Source organism: Rhinatrema bivittatum, chromosome 4, assembly GCF_901001135.1.
Source record: "Rhinatrema bivittatum chromosome 4, aRhiBiv1.1, whole genome shotgun sequence".
In the NCBI taxonomy this organism is placed as follows: domain Eukaryota; kingdom Metazoa; phylum Chordata; class Amphibia; order Gymnophiona; family Rhinatrematidae; genus Rhinatrema; species Rhinatrema bivittatum.
This window is the reverse complement of record NC_042618.1, coordinates 258,230,025-258,245,091: the sequence shown is the minus strand read 5'-3', so window position 1 is coordinate 258,245,091 and position 15,067 is coordinate 258,230,025. Positions and strand designations below refer to the sequence as shown.

The window sequence follows — 15,067 nt, the reverse complement described above, 5'->3', positions numbered from 1 at the left end:
CCCCCTTTAACTGAACCATAACCCCAACATTGAATGTAGAAACATTTACTGTAACAATAAAACCTAGAATACAAACACCACATTAAACACCGAGTTGGATGCAAATGGCTGCAACCATTTATTAGATGCCCTAATAGGGAAATCTAATTGGGGTGCAGAGTCCTGTGCACATATCTACACTTTCCCAAGGAGGCAGGTGCCAAGAGCAGTGTTCTTGTGCATCCGCCCTAGCGGAATGTTCCAAGGCCTCGCTCCCGTGAACCCCAATATGGGAGAACGTCTGGGAGGAGTCCCAAGTATGCTGCCACACTGCAGGCCGTGAATATGTCATCGACGCCGGGGGGCCACCCATAAACCAAGTTTTCTTCAGTCCTCGGAGGCAGGCAATAATAGGGCCATATTTAATTGTTAAAAGAGTTTTGGGACACAGAAAACTTTGCAGCTCACCTTTATAGATTTCCATAGCATCACCAGCATATTATTTTCTTAATAGATCACAATTTCTTACAATTGTAAATCAATGTGTATAGTTTAAATGCAAGGATGAAAACTAATACAAAGTCCAACTAAAAAAAAAAAATAAAATTTACCCTTCCCCATAAAGTCTAATAATAATACATATAATAATACTAATAAACATAAAACAAAGCTGTGGGATAGTATAGTAACGATACATTTCTAAATGTGGCACTGCACCAATGGGGAGAAGGAAAGAGCACCAGTTAAAGAAGGTGCTGGTCCTCGAGGGCAACAACCCAGTAAGCTTTGCCACAATGAATATGCCAGACATCTATTTGCATGCACTGTCTTTACTGTATGCAGACAGATCTCATCCATATTCATTATGGAAATCCTGAAAACCCAACGGGATTGTGGTCCTACAGAGATGAGTTTGGGGCCACTGATTTAAAGCATCTCTGGGAACATAACACACGTATATACACACACATATATACATGACAGCCAACCCTCTTTTCCAAGAAAAAACTTCCAGGTACAAAACTTAGATGGTAAGCCCTCTGGGGATAGAGAAATACCTACAGTACCTGAATGTAAACCAATGTGATATCTCAGATTGAATGTCGGTATATAAAAATAATAAATATTAACTATTAAATATAGTGTGGAAATTAATTACATCAATTTCTTGATTAATCATTCGATGACCATGCATCTTTTTTAGTACTAGACCACAACATAATAGCCTTAGATTTGGGGATGCAGAAATCTTAGGGAGCAGCATGTAATGGGTAGGTGATATACTGATGCACACTAAGGGGCAGATTTTATAAATCTGCACCCGCTCGAACAAGAGTACGCGGGATTTCAATAGATACGCACGTAGCCGCCCATATCCATTAAAATCCGGGGTCAGCGCGCGCAAGGCTGCCCAAAATCGGCAGCCTGCACGCGCCGAGCCATGCAGCTTGCCTCCGTTCCCTCCGAGGCCGCTTCGAAATCGAAGCGGCCTCGGAGGGAACTTTCCTTCGCCCTCCCCCCCACCTTCCCCTCCCTTCTCCTACCTAACCCACCCCCCCCAGCCCTATCTAAACCCCCCCATACCTCTATCACGAAAGTTACGCCTGCTCGAAGCAGGCGTAACTTTGCACGCGCCAGTCCGGCTGCCGCGCTCCAAGTTCCGGTATGGGGGCTGGTCCGGAGGCCGCGGCCATGCCCCTGGAACGCCCCCGGGCCGAAACCACGCCCGCAGCGGCACCCCTGGATGACACGCTGAACGCGTCACACCCCCTCGACACGCCCCCCAAAACGCGCGTCCCGGGGCTTTGCGTGCACCGGAAGCCTATGCAACATAGGCTTCCGGCGCACACAGGTGTGTTTGGGTCAGGTTTTTTGGGGGTACGAGCGTACCCCTTTGAAAATCTGGCCCTAAGGGGTAGATTTTAAAAGAAGCGCGCACGGCCTACATGTGCGCACGCTGAGCTGCGCTGCCTTTCCCCGTTCCCTCCCCCCCTAACCTGACCTTCCCACCCCTTCCCCTAACCTTTCCCCCCCCCCAGCCCTACTCTAACCCCCCCCTCCTAAAATTTGTATTTTACCTTTTGCGCCTGCCTCTGGGCAGGCGCAAGTTGCGCGCGCCAGCAGGCTGCCGGCACGTGATCCTCCGACACAGCGGCAATGGCCAATCTGCAGGAGGCCTCTGGCCCCACCCCCACCCCTTTTGTAAAGCCCCGGGACTCACACGCATCCCGGGGCTTTACGTGCATCGCCGGGCCTTTTTAAAATAATCCCGGCGCGCGTAACCTTTTTAAAATCCGGCCCTAAGCAAGAAAGTCTGTGCGTGATCATTTCTGATGATCTCCAAGTAGTCAAACAGTGTGACAAGGCAATGTGTAGAACCAGAGCAATGCCTGAATACATAGGAAGAGACATACAGGGGAAAAAAAAAAAAAGAGTGGATGATGTCTCTCTACAGGATGTTCAGACCTCCAGAGAGAGACCGCAAGGTGATACTATCTGAAGATAACAAAACAATGTTATAAGACAGTGATTAAAGCCAGAGGGATTCTTGATTGATGGCTGCATAGATAAGGACATAAGCAGCAGGGAAAAAAGATAAGTGGTGTGTTGGGCATGCACCAAAAGCCATATGAAATGAGACTGAAGGACCTAAATATATATACCCTGAAGGAGAGGAGAAATATGATACAGACTTAAAAACCTGAAAGGAATAAACGATGCACATGAATCAAACCTTTTCTGATGGAAAGAAAGCTGTAGAACTAGGGGTCCTGATATGAAACTCCAAGGGAGAAAACTCAGGAACATCAGGAAATATTTCTTCACAGAAAGGGTAATGGATGCATGAAATGCCTTCCCAGGAAAGGTGGTGAAGGCAAATACAGTAATGGGATTCCAAAGGACATGGGACAAACACAGAGGCTCTCTAGTGGCTAGAGACTGGAAATGAAGAAACAGGGTAACCTGTTGTAACTTTTGGTGTAAACGTTTCTGCATGGAGTTTTAGGTTTATTAATTTAATAAAAATCACTTTACTACATGTAATCAAAGCAATATATAATATATAATGAAGCAGCAGTTACAACCCAAAATAAAAGATGTGGGAGTGTACAGAGTAGATGAGAAGGCTGGATGGACCACTTGGTGTTCTCCTCAGCAGCGAACGTTCACTGTGCAGCAGGGAGCCGCCATTGGAAGCTCTGATACGTATGATACTAGGACCCAACGAAGAGAGGCTTAGGGCATGCATATGCATCGATGCATACGATTCGGCGCACATTGGTGGTGGGAGATTTGGGTACCCGCTCCTATGATGTCACACACTCAAGACTTCTTAGCCTGCCTGGTTTTGGATTTATTACCTCAGCAAGAAGATCTCCTGGTTCCTTCTCCTCCTGGTTCAGAGTTTTCTGTCTTGCTCAAGCCTGCCAGCCTGGTTCCTTCTTCTCAGCCTTCAGCTTTGCTTCAGTTTTTGCCTGTGGCTCCACTGCAGCCTTCAGCTCTGCTTCAACCTCAGCTTTGTTTCAAGCAGTCAGTCTTGTCCTTGCCTGGCTTCAGCCGCAGCCTGGTCTTTGTATAGACTTTTGGACTCATAGTCTGGCCCCTATCAAGACTCACTCACCCGCCACCGGCGTGGGTCTCAGGACTCTACATAAAAGGCTACGTTATGGCAAGAGGGACTCTCACGTGTCTTTTTCTGCTATCATTTATTATGTTACTATATCTCCCAGAGTATTAAAACCGTATCTCCAAAAGATTATAAATAGTCCTTCTCTGGACCACCTCTATCATCACAATGGTGTAGGGTCTGCACCAAAAGTCTTATGAGATAAGATTTATGAACTAAGTATGCCCTGGACGAGTGGACAGACAGGGAGGATATGATATAGACATTCAAATACCTCAAAGCTATAAGTAATGCACAAGAGGTAAATCTTATTCAATAGAAAGAAAATCTAGAACAATGTCAGAGATTTAATGGGGATAGACTCCAGAACAACATTGGAAAATATTTTGTCAGAGACAATGATGCATGCATAGAACAGTCTTCCAGTTTCAGTGCTGAAGACAAAAGCAGTAAGAGAAAACTAAGTACAACAGATTCTTAACTACAAAGGACAAAAGGGCAAGACAGATCAATCGAGGCCTAAGGGTATGCAACAGGAATTAAACAGCCCATACTAAATTGGCCTTATGGTTCTTATCTACTGTCTTTTTTTTGGATGTAATTCAAGGTGAATTACTTTTAAGTACTCCATGTATTTCCCTGTCTCCAGAGGGATTACCATTTAAATAGTACCAGAGGTAACACAGCGTGAAGTGACTTACCCAAGGCCATAAGGAGCAACAGCAGGATTTTAACTCTGGCTTCCTTGGTACTCAGCCAGTTGCTCCAACCACTAGGCTACTCCGTATTTTAATACATTTTATGTTTCTATGAAAGGAGGAGTGGGATTTTTATTTTTACCCAATTATAGCTGGGTAGATTGCGATGCAGTATTGTCTTCTGTTCTGGCCATATAAATACCTTACCAGGTGCAGCACTTCCCATTAGGTTTGCATTATCCCACATTGGAAACTTTTCACTGTACTTGCTAACAAGTGCAATATAATACAATAAAATAGTAAATTAATAAAAGGAGAACATCTAAAGAACATGTTTAAAAAAATTAAAGCAAAAATACTTATGTGCTAGCAGAAAGTTACTTTGACATGCAGTAAGCAGAGAAACATGGTACCAGGGCTGACGCTAGGGCAGTGAGGGGCCCAGGACGAAACACCCAGAGCAGGGCACCCCATTGAAACTGAAGAGCAAGAGGGAGGGGGGAGGGGTGCAGTGCCAGAACCAGTTTATTCTGCACCCACGTCGGTATTCAGAACCATGCTCACTCCCTTCTCTCGTCTGACTTACCTGTAGTGGCAACACCAGCACAACACTATCTCCTTCAGAATTAATAGCTCCAGTACGATATCGCCCGCCTCTCCCTCCCATCTCCACCCTCTGCCCAACAGTATCCCCCCTCTTGCTCTCCTCCCCATCTACTCAGCAGCTAGTTCTCTCCCCCTATCTGCTCGGCAGCTCTCACAGAAAGCCCCACCACCACCAAGAAGTTATCTCTCCCCCTCCAGCAATTATCTCTCTCTTCTTTCCTTCAGATTGCTCCAGTACCTCAGGGCGGATGCCAAACTCTTTAGGATGCAGCAAAGCTCAAGCCAAGAAGCTGAGCATGGGGCATGTAAACTGGCATGTGGTGACCCCACCCCCTCGTCCTATATTACTAAAAGAAACCCATTTAAAGGACGGTGCAAGCAAGGACTGTATGCACTTGCCAGCTCGCAGGTCCCGTGCTGAATGTTTCTGCTTTGGACTCCAGGGAAGAGAGGGGGAGCAACAATTCTTGCTGGCTCCACCACCACTCAAAATACACCAATTCCTGCCCCAAAATTAATGCCCTGTTGAGTGGGAATGGGGGTTACCTTGTAGGTGCAGATTCTCCTCACACCTCCCAAAGAATATGTCAGTTACCCAGATTCCCTCTCCCTCCAACCTTAGGACAGCTCTGCATGGTTCTTGTTGAAAGGGACCCTCTTTCATGTAGAAAGAAAAAGAAAGCGAAAAGCTAGGAGTTGTACAACACTTATTTTGTTTTACACAGTTTTGTTCGTTTGTTTTTCGGTTTTTGTTTTTTTTGTTTGTTTGGGTTTTGGGTTTTTTGTTTTTTTTTTTTTTTTTTTTTTTTTTTTTTAATGTGGATCATAGTTTCCTGGGTCATATGTTTTCAACTTGACATCAGAGAATGATGCATGGGTCAGAGAATACACATTTGCTCTAGATATTTTCCGCTGGAAAATTGTGTGCTTACTTTTTAAAACTTTTATTTAGATTGTTTTTCTTATTGGATCCTTCCATATTATGCTCAGATTGGGGTACAATTTAAACAGAAATACACTGCATCATAATGCAACCAACAAAACAGATAAAAATTCAACACTTTCAATAAGCAAGTACAAAAGATATATTCCCACTAAAAGCTTGCAGCTGGAGGAGTGGCATTCTTGTAAATTAGCTAGTGTTTGCCCAACCAGTATGAAACTCAGCTATTGCAGCTATCACACTACACTCTGAAATCACAGCAGAGCACAACATCCTACCTCCAGTGGTTTTGCCTGTGGTATGAGGTCAGACAGATATCTCTCTATAAGGCATTCTTGCTATACTTTGCACTCCCCTTTGTGCTTCCCTTCGTGCATCCCGTAGTGTTAGCCATTCCCCATGTTCTTTTATATCCCTTGTTAACAATCCCCATATTTAAATGTTTAATGTATTTGACAAAGGTAACGCATAAGTTCCTGCAAATTTTGTTTAAATGTTAACCGATGTGATATGTAAAATCGAACACCGGTATATAAAAGTAAATAAATAAATAAATAAATAACATTTAAGGTCTGAGCATAAATGTAAATAAAACCAAAATTGTGTAATTTCTGCTAATCCAATAAACCCTTCCCAAATTCTATATCCTATAAGAAAAACTTTAAAGCCACAAATACCATCTAAAATGGAACAAACAGCCATGACTTTAGAGACTGCCTAAATACCAGACGTATACTCTGAGGTAACTTGTCCCACAGACGTGGTTACTGCACATGAAAATGACACATGGCAGCAAATGCTATATGTGCATGAAGACCAGGTAAACATGACAGCTAACACTGGGCTCAGCAGTTAACATGAAATTTTTACATTCTTGAAGCATAGCTCTGCTGACTGAAAACAGTCATGGAATGAGCACTTAAGCCGCGTCCGTTCCTCTAAGAGACAGACAATGCTGAAGTTCTGAACCAATATATCTAATAATAAAAATAGTTATTTTTAAAGCTCTATATGATTTACACAGTGCTGTACAATGGTGATAAGTATTCAGGTACAATCTAAATAGGTACCCGAGGCAATGGGAGAAAAAGTAACTTGCCCAAGGTGACAAGGAGTGTCAGTGACAGAAGTGGAATTTGAACTGTAGTTTCTCTAGTTCTCAGCCCATTGTGCTAAACACTAGGCCAAGGGTAGGCAAACATTTTAAGCCATGGCCCCCTCTTCCATCTTGCAATTGGTTAAACCCCCTCCAAATGGTATTCTGGATTCCTGGCCTGGTATTTATCTCTCGCCAACCAATCAAGTGTTGAACCATTTGCCAACCAGCAGCTCAAAGTTTCAGTTGATTCTCTTCAAATAGCTGAAAGGAGACAACAGATATATACCAAAATACATAGAGAAAGAAAGACACCACACCACATCCAAACAGGCACAGAAAGACACACACCACACCTACAGAGAGATGGAAGAGAGACACAGACACCACACTCAAACAGGCATAGACATACTAGGCATACTCAAACACCGAGAGACAGACATTCCAGACACAGATACCGCACATCCAGAGGTAGAGAGATGAACACAAAACACTAAATCCAGTTACAGAGGCACCCCACATACCATTCCATCCTTAAACACAGACAGATACTCCACAACTACTCAGAGAGACCACATCCATTCACACACAACAGTCAGAGAGAAACATATATACATAGCACATCCAGACAGACCCAAAGAGACACACACCACACCCACAGGAATTCAAACAGATACACCACCTTACACAGAGAAATATACACTACAACAGACAGATCAACCACAGTTCATACCAAACACAGACAAAGACACAGATACCCCACATCCAGACAGAAAGAGATTGACATATGCAGAGGTAGATATAGAAAAAAAACATTCCCAGACACCCACAGAGAGTCTGACAAACCAGTCAGAATTAGACAGAAAAACCCAGACACACCATAACCAGACACCGTACACCCAGACACATCACATTCAGATACAGAGTCAGGCAAACAGATCGCACCACATGCAGACAACACACACAGAAATAGACATCCTGCACCCAGACAGGCCTATGAGAAACACACCACATCACCATACAGAAAACAGATCACAATACCACACACACATACAGATGTGTAGAACGGATACTTATACTAGAGTTAGTTTAAAACTAAGTTTCAGCTAAACTTCATCCCACTATTACAAACACATCACTGGCTTTTCAATATTCCCCATTTGCACAACTCTCAGACTTTTTTTTTTTTTTTTTTTTTTTTTTTAAATATAAGCAATTAAATCTTACAACTAAGGAAAAAAACCCCGAATTAAGACCATCAATCAAGAATGCAAAACAAAACCAAATCAAAATCAATCCTTCAACGAAGCACTCATCACTTTGCAATACAAAATATTCAGATTTATTTTTTTTGTAATTTTATTTTTATTAAGTTTCCAAATAAACACAAGTAATACTTATAGCAAACAGATGATATACATAACATGAAGTTATTCTCTTAATATTAATTACCACAAGTATATTAGAAACGTATCAAATATCGCCACATATATCTTAATAGGAAAATGGGAGACCAAGGGTTTACTGAGCGAAAGGGGAAATAAGAAAAAAAGAAGTTTCCAAAAGTATCCCCTGCATTAACTTAAACAGACACCCCCCCCCCCCCCCCCGAAATACAATTTAGGGGTGTGAATCCAGATATGCTCTTAACTGAGAAGGCTCAAAGAACAAATATTTAGAATTTTGAAAATAAAGACGACATTTACATGGATATCTTAAAGAGAACCTAGCACCTCGCGATACCACCTCTCCTCATTAAAAGAAATTTCTTTCGCCGTTGTGTAGACCTAGTTATGTTGGGGAAAATCTGAACTTTCTGCCCATGAAATAATTGTAATTGATTTCGAAAGAAGAATCTTAAAACAGAGTTCCTTTCTGAAACAAAAGCAAAAGTCACAAGTAATGTCCTTCTTGTCTGAATAGCAGTTTCTTGAGTTAATTCCAAAATATCTGAGATATTTAAAGAGGCATCGTGAGGTTGACTCCCAGATATTTCATCCTTGGAAGAGGGCAAATAGATTTTTGTTGTAACAGGAAGCGCTTCGTTAGGAATTTTAAGAATTTGAATGAGGTAATTTCTAAATAAGTCCTTTGGAGACATATTTAAATATGGAAAATACGGAAAATTCAAAATTCTTGAAGAGTTTTCCAGGTCTTCCAATTTCTTTGAATGAATAATATCAGATTGAATCAAGTTACTCTGAGCTGATTCTATAGATGTCACTCTTGTATCCAAAACTTTTATTTTTGTGTCAAAATTTGTAATTTGGGATTCAATGGTAACATCCCCATTCTATGATTTTCCTTTTTTTCTTTAGATACTTAGTATTGTTTTAGAACAATAGGTTCTTATTTTATATAGGTCTACTTTTAATCTAAGTTGTTTTTTAATTTGATGTTTTAATTTCATGTTTAATGTTTTGAACTGTTTTACTGTATTCTGTATAGTATATTTGATGACAATTCTGTTCTGTGTAAACCGGTGATATTCTGAATTGAATGTCGGTATAAAAAAACAAATAAATAAATAATAGCCAGCGTCTTAGCATTGGTCTCCTTCAAAATATGAGTTAAAGAAAGTATGGCTTTCTCTAACGAAGACAAGGCATTCCATATGCGATCTAAAGTTATTACTGATGGCTTAATTAAAGAAGGTTGCAAGGTTAGGCATTCCTTGGGTTCCTGTTCCTCGTTCTGGCTTCAGGCACTTGTAGAACTTCCATGGGGCCCGTGGAATCCCGCAACTGGGGATTCTCCAAAGGTGGGAAATATTCAGATTTCTTTGGAGATTTTTCTTTTAATTTGATGATTCTATCTACACATCCCTTTCAAGATCCCCTGCCACCGCTATGAACAATTTTATGGAGAAAGTGCTATATAAAACTTTTTAAATAAGCAAATAAATAAATACACACACACTGACATGGGGGAGAGGATGATAGTGTTAGCAGTGACAGCACAAGCCCTGCCAAAGTGCTGCAGCCTCTGGAGAGATTTTATTACATGATTTTTATCTGCAAGTAAAAACTTCCTTTCAGTCCTCCTTTGCTCCTCAAATGCATATGCCAGACAGGTAGAAAGCAATCACAGCACCCTGCTTATCTTTTGCTGAGAACTTACATGAGACCCAGCAAGAGAATCCAAAAATGACTAGCCAAGCATGCAGGGAGGCTTAGGTTTTCCTTTTCTCCATCTCCTACCTCTCAGAGAGACTTTGGCCCCTTCCCCCACCATCACTCTGATCCCCTTCCATCAGGCTTGCTGCTCTCAGCACAGAGTCTTGAATGAAACTCTCAGTCAAGAGCACTACGAAGACTGAATCTTCCTCCTTAAGAGTGCCACTGTCATCTGAGTCTCAGAGCAGTCCCATGAACTGCCTAACACAGCTTCAAAGGATTGCAGGAATTTCTTCGGTGTGCTAGAAAGCACAGGGCTAGCAAGAATAGCATCCTTTCCGGCTTCCCTCCTTGCTCTACACAGATCAGAGAAGATTTCTTAATCTGGCAGTCCTTCTCTCTTACCACAGTGCTTCCGGGCTCAGCGCAGCAACATTTATTTTTATTGTAAGATGATGAATGACCCGCAGAAGCTGGCAGAAGCTGGCAGACTCCCCCGGCCCCACAACCATTTGCACATCCCCTGCTTTAGGCCACCCTCCCCTATCAGAATGACAAGAGGATCCCAGGAATCAAAGCAATAAAACAGAGGTTACCTATAGTTTCAGCAGAAATACTGACAATAAAACTTGAAATTCATAACTTGATTGAAACTACAGAAATAAAGGTTAGCAAATAAAAAATAGCTTTTTATTGGACTAACAATACATTTTTTCGACTAGCTTTCAAGAGCTAATATTCTTTGTTGTACACCCATAGTAAGAAATCATGCTAATATATTCTGTAAGTGTAAAGATCAGGATAATCAAAGGAAAATTTAAACAATCCAGAAATACAAGACTTTTGAAGTCAAATAGATCAGATACTTTGAAACGGAAAACAAAGGACTCAAAGACCTAGGTTTCCTATTATATTATGAGTAGGATCCTTCTTTTTCAGTTTAAACTGATTTTTACCCATAAATTCCCTGATTTTTCCCAAAAATGACAAATCGATTTAAACAGATATTCACCCTAATTTTAGGATGATTAAAAATGTGTTCCGGAGCTGCAGATGCAGCATTTCAAGGCCTCTAGCCACTGCTGAAAGCCAGTATGGGCCAACGTGCATGCTGTATTTCAAGTCCCATCCTCCACCAGTGAAAGCGCTCACTCTCCAGTACCACCTGTGCCATGTTTCAAAGCCTGCCTCCTGCTGTCTGGGGCCATGAATGCATTTCAAGCAGGCCCAGACCAGCAGAAGAGCTTTCCAGCAGGCCCTTCATAAAAGCAGATGTGCAGTATTGCAGAGGAAAGGAAGAAAGCAAGCTACTGAGGAAGAGAGAAGAATCCTGGAGCCATCATTAGTAAGGATGAATGATGTTGCAGTGTGTGTGTGTGTAGGAGGGAAATGGGGGTGTGAGAGAGGGAAATTCTCAATGGGGTAGGAAGAGAGAGAGAGGGGGGGGGGGCAAATTAGGCAAGGGATAGGGGTAGAAATTGGGATGTTGCGGAGCGGGTGGATGGGAGAATTTGCTAACGGATTCTGTCCACCAAAATAAACTCAGATATTTACCCGACGAAAATGAGCCATTTTTTTTTTCAACTGATTTTCTCCTGTTTTTGTTCTTATCATATGAAACCCTGATAAATTCCCAGGAAAAACAGAGCAAAGAAAATGAAAATTAAGGTCCCACTTATGAGCCATAAAATTATATTGCCTGTCACCTTCAGATCACATATCAAACCTCCCACACCTTTTCCCCTTCGCCCTATCATTGGAAGGAAGCTCAGTCCTGACCGCAAATTAAAGATGAAAAAACTACTGGAGGACAGAGATGATCCAAGGCAACAGAGTATCCCAAATCCAAACATTAGATCAACTGAATCCCTAAAATCTGAATATTAGTATGTCTGCAGATCACCAATTCATTTAATTGAATACCACTTTACCAGCTAATATCTAATAATCCATTAAACATGTAAAAGCAGATCATCATTTGCAATAAATAAGGAAAAAGACTTTGAAGCCTCTGAAACTCTTGCCCCAGCTCTAAGTCAGTAGGAAATGGCATTTTTATTATTACATCCAAATTAACAGGCCGATACAGTCCAAACTGGCATTTGGACGCGCGTTTTCAACGCGCTAGCTTTACCCCTTATTCAGCTTTACCCCTTATTATTGGCTGCACATTTTACTTACTGTATCGCGCGGGAATGACTAATAGGGCCATCAACATGCATTTGCATGTTGCGGGCGCTATTAGTCTCGGGGGGGGGGGGGGGGTGTTGGACACGCGTTTTCGACACGCTATTACCTCTTACTGAATAAGGGGTAAAGCTAGCGCTATTACCCCTTACTGAATAAGGGGTAAAGCTAGCGTGTCGAAAATGCGCGTCCAACCCCCCCGAGACTAATAGCGCCCGCAACAAGCAAATGCATATTGATGGTCCTATTAGTCATTACCGCGCGATACAGTAAGTAAAATGTGCAGCCAAGCTGCACATTTTACTTTAAGAAATTAGCGCCTATCCAAAGGATGGCGTTAATTTCTGCCAGCGCCGGGGAAGTGCATAGAAAAGCAGTAAAAACTGCTTTTCTGTGCACCCTCCGACTTAATATCATTGCGATATTAAGTCGGAGGCCCCAAAAGTTAAAAAAAAAAAAAAAGTAAAAAATAAAAAAAAAAAATAAAAGTTAAATGGGACCGCGGCTTGAAAACCGGGCGCTCAATTTTGCCGGCATCCGGTTTCCGAACCCATGGCTGTCAGCAGGCTCTAGAACAGACGCCGGCAAAATTGAGCATCGGCTGCCAAACTCGCTGACAGCAGACGCCTCTTTTTATCGCGGACCCTAATTTAAATAAATTAATTTACTGTATTGTGCGCACAGGAGAGTGTCCTGTGCGTGCGCAGGGAGAGCGGGCGCTCGCCCACTCTCCCGCGATTTTTACTGTATAGGCCCGTAAGTCTTGGAAAAGACTTACGGGCCTATACAGTATAGGCCCGTAAGTCCTATACTGTATAGGCCTATACGGGCCTATACAGTTTCTGATAAAAAAGAAGCAGAAGGGTTTCATTTCTCAGAACAATGGAAACTGTCTCAGTTCTTCAGACTACAGAAGGTACCAGATAGGCCACTGAATGATATCTATGGATTTATCAGCTAGAAATTACTGCTTCATATAAAAGGATTTAATATTTATACACCAACTGGAAATATTTCCCTGATTTAATGGCGTTTTAGGTTTCCTAAATTTTTAACAAAAAATGTGGCTCATGAGAAACTCAAGATTGCATGTGCATTAAAATATTCAAGCAAAAGGTTAAAGCAATAAAAATCATATTGTAGATTCTCGTAAAATACACCAAGGGGAAGGTCACACACTTAGATGGAGAATCTGACCTGCCTACCATATGCCTTTTTCTTCCTTTCCTCTTCTATAAGCAGGATTATTAACATCTTAATTTTTCAGGATACATTAATCCAGTCCATGTTTTACTGAATTGCATGCACTAACAAAAATAGAACTTCAAGTCCAATTATAGCAGTGCTACATAAATTTGCAATCATTACTGGTGGGAAAAAATACGTCCATTACATTTGCTGTTATATAGTTTGAAACAATAAATAACTACTATAAAATATTATGAAATAGTAGTTATTAGTCCCAAAGAAAAGAACATATTTTTAAAAAGTGTGAATTTCAGATATATAAAACAAAGCTGAATACTGAACCAATTGTATAAACTTGGATTTCAGCAAAGCTTTTGATACTGACCCACACAGGAAACTCAAGAATAAAATGAGAAGTCTGGGAGCGGGCCCCAAGGTTGTGGGATGGGTTGCAAATTAGTTGACTGACAGACAGCGGGTAATGGTCTGAAGAGAGGCGTGATAAGTGGAGTTCCTCAAGGATTTGTTCTGGGACTGATTCTGTTCATGAGCGATATTGCAGAGGGGTTAGAAGGAAAAGTTTGTCTTTTTGTAGATGACACTAAGTTCTGCAGAGAACACTTATCTTTTACTAAAATGTATTGTCCGCTCATATCACAAATAGTTCATGGTGGATTACAAAAAAGGATACACCTGAAGGAGTAGAGAAAATGGGAAGCAATTTAAGAAAGCCCGAAGAGTGGTTGAAGATTTGGCTGCTGGGATTCAAATGCCAAGAAGTGCACAGTCATGCATTTGGGATGCAGAAATCCAAAGGAGCTGTGTGTGATGGGGGCAAAAGATTGATGTTCACAGACTGAAAGACATATACCTTGAGGTGATAGTGGCTGACGATCTGAAAGTAGCAAAGCAATTTGACAAGGCAGTGATGAAAGCCAGATGCTGGGCTACATAAAGAGAAGAATAACCAGCAGGAAAAAGGAGGTGATAATGCCACTGTATAGGTCCTTAATAAGGCCTCATCTGGAGTACTGTGTTCAGTTCTGAAAACCGTATCTCAAAAGGGATAGAGACAGTGTGGAAACAGTCCAGAGAAAGGCAACCGAAATGTTACGGGCCCCAGAGTCTGGGAAACCCATCTCAGGAGTGACACAGACTGCAAGGCAGGACTTGGAACAAGACAAGGGCTAGTCTTCTGCCAAGCCAGCCCCCTTCCCCTGCAGGTTGAGCCCTTGGGTTCTGGGGGCCACTAGGTCTCTCTGCAGCGGCAGAACATCATAATGGTGAGTTCACACAGGCAAGGCTTGGACAACAGCAGGCTGGAAACAAGGAACACTGAATAGAGAACAGCAGCCCGAAGGCAGCAATGCTTAGAACAGACCCCAAAGGCTTCAGGGCATAAACAAGGCAGAAGGCCTGTAGGACACAAGGGTCAGGTTACAGAGCCAGAAGTGACACCAAGAGAATACAGGGAACTTCTGGCAAGGCTGGTTTAGTTAGGGCTGGGACTTGAGCATGGCAAGGGCAGATAGGAGGAACAACTTGACAAGACTAGTGATGAGGCACACTGAGGGCCTCTGCTGGTGGGGAGGCATCATGAAGATATACAGCCTTATCCTAACAGGC

The 15,067-nt window shown here is 42.1% G+C and overlaps 1 protein-coding gene across 3 annotated transcripts in view; it reads right to left on the bottom strand.

Moving 5' to 3' along the window:
• KIAA0930 (KIAA0930 ortholog) overlaps positions 1 to 15,067 on the bottom strand; it is a 363,359-nt gene that overhangs the window by 179,020 nt on the left and 169,272 nt on the right. The window lies entirely within an intron of this gene.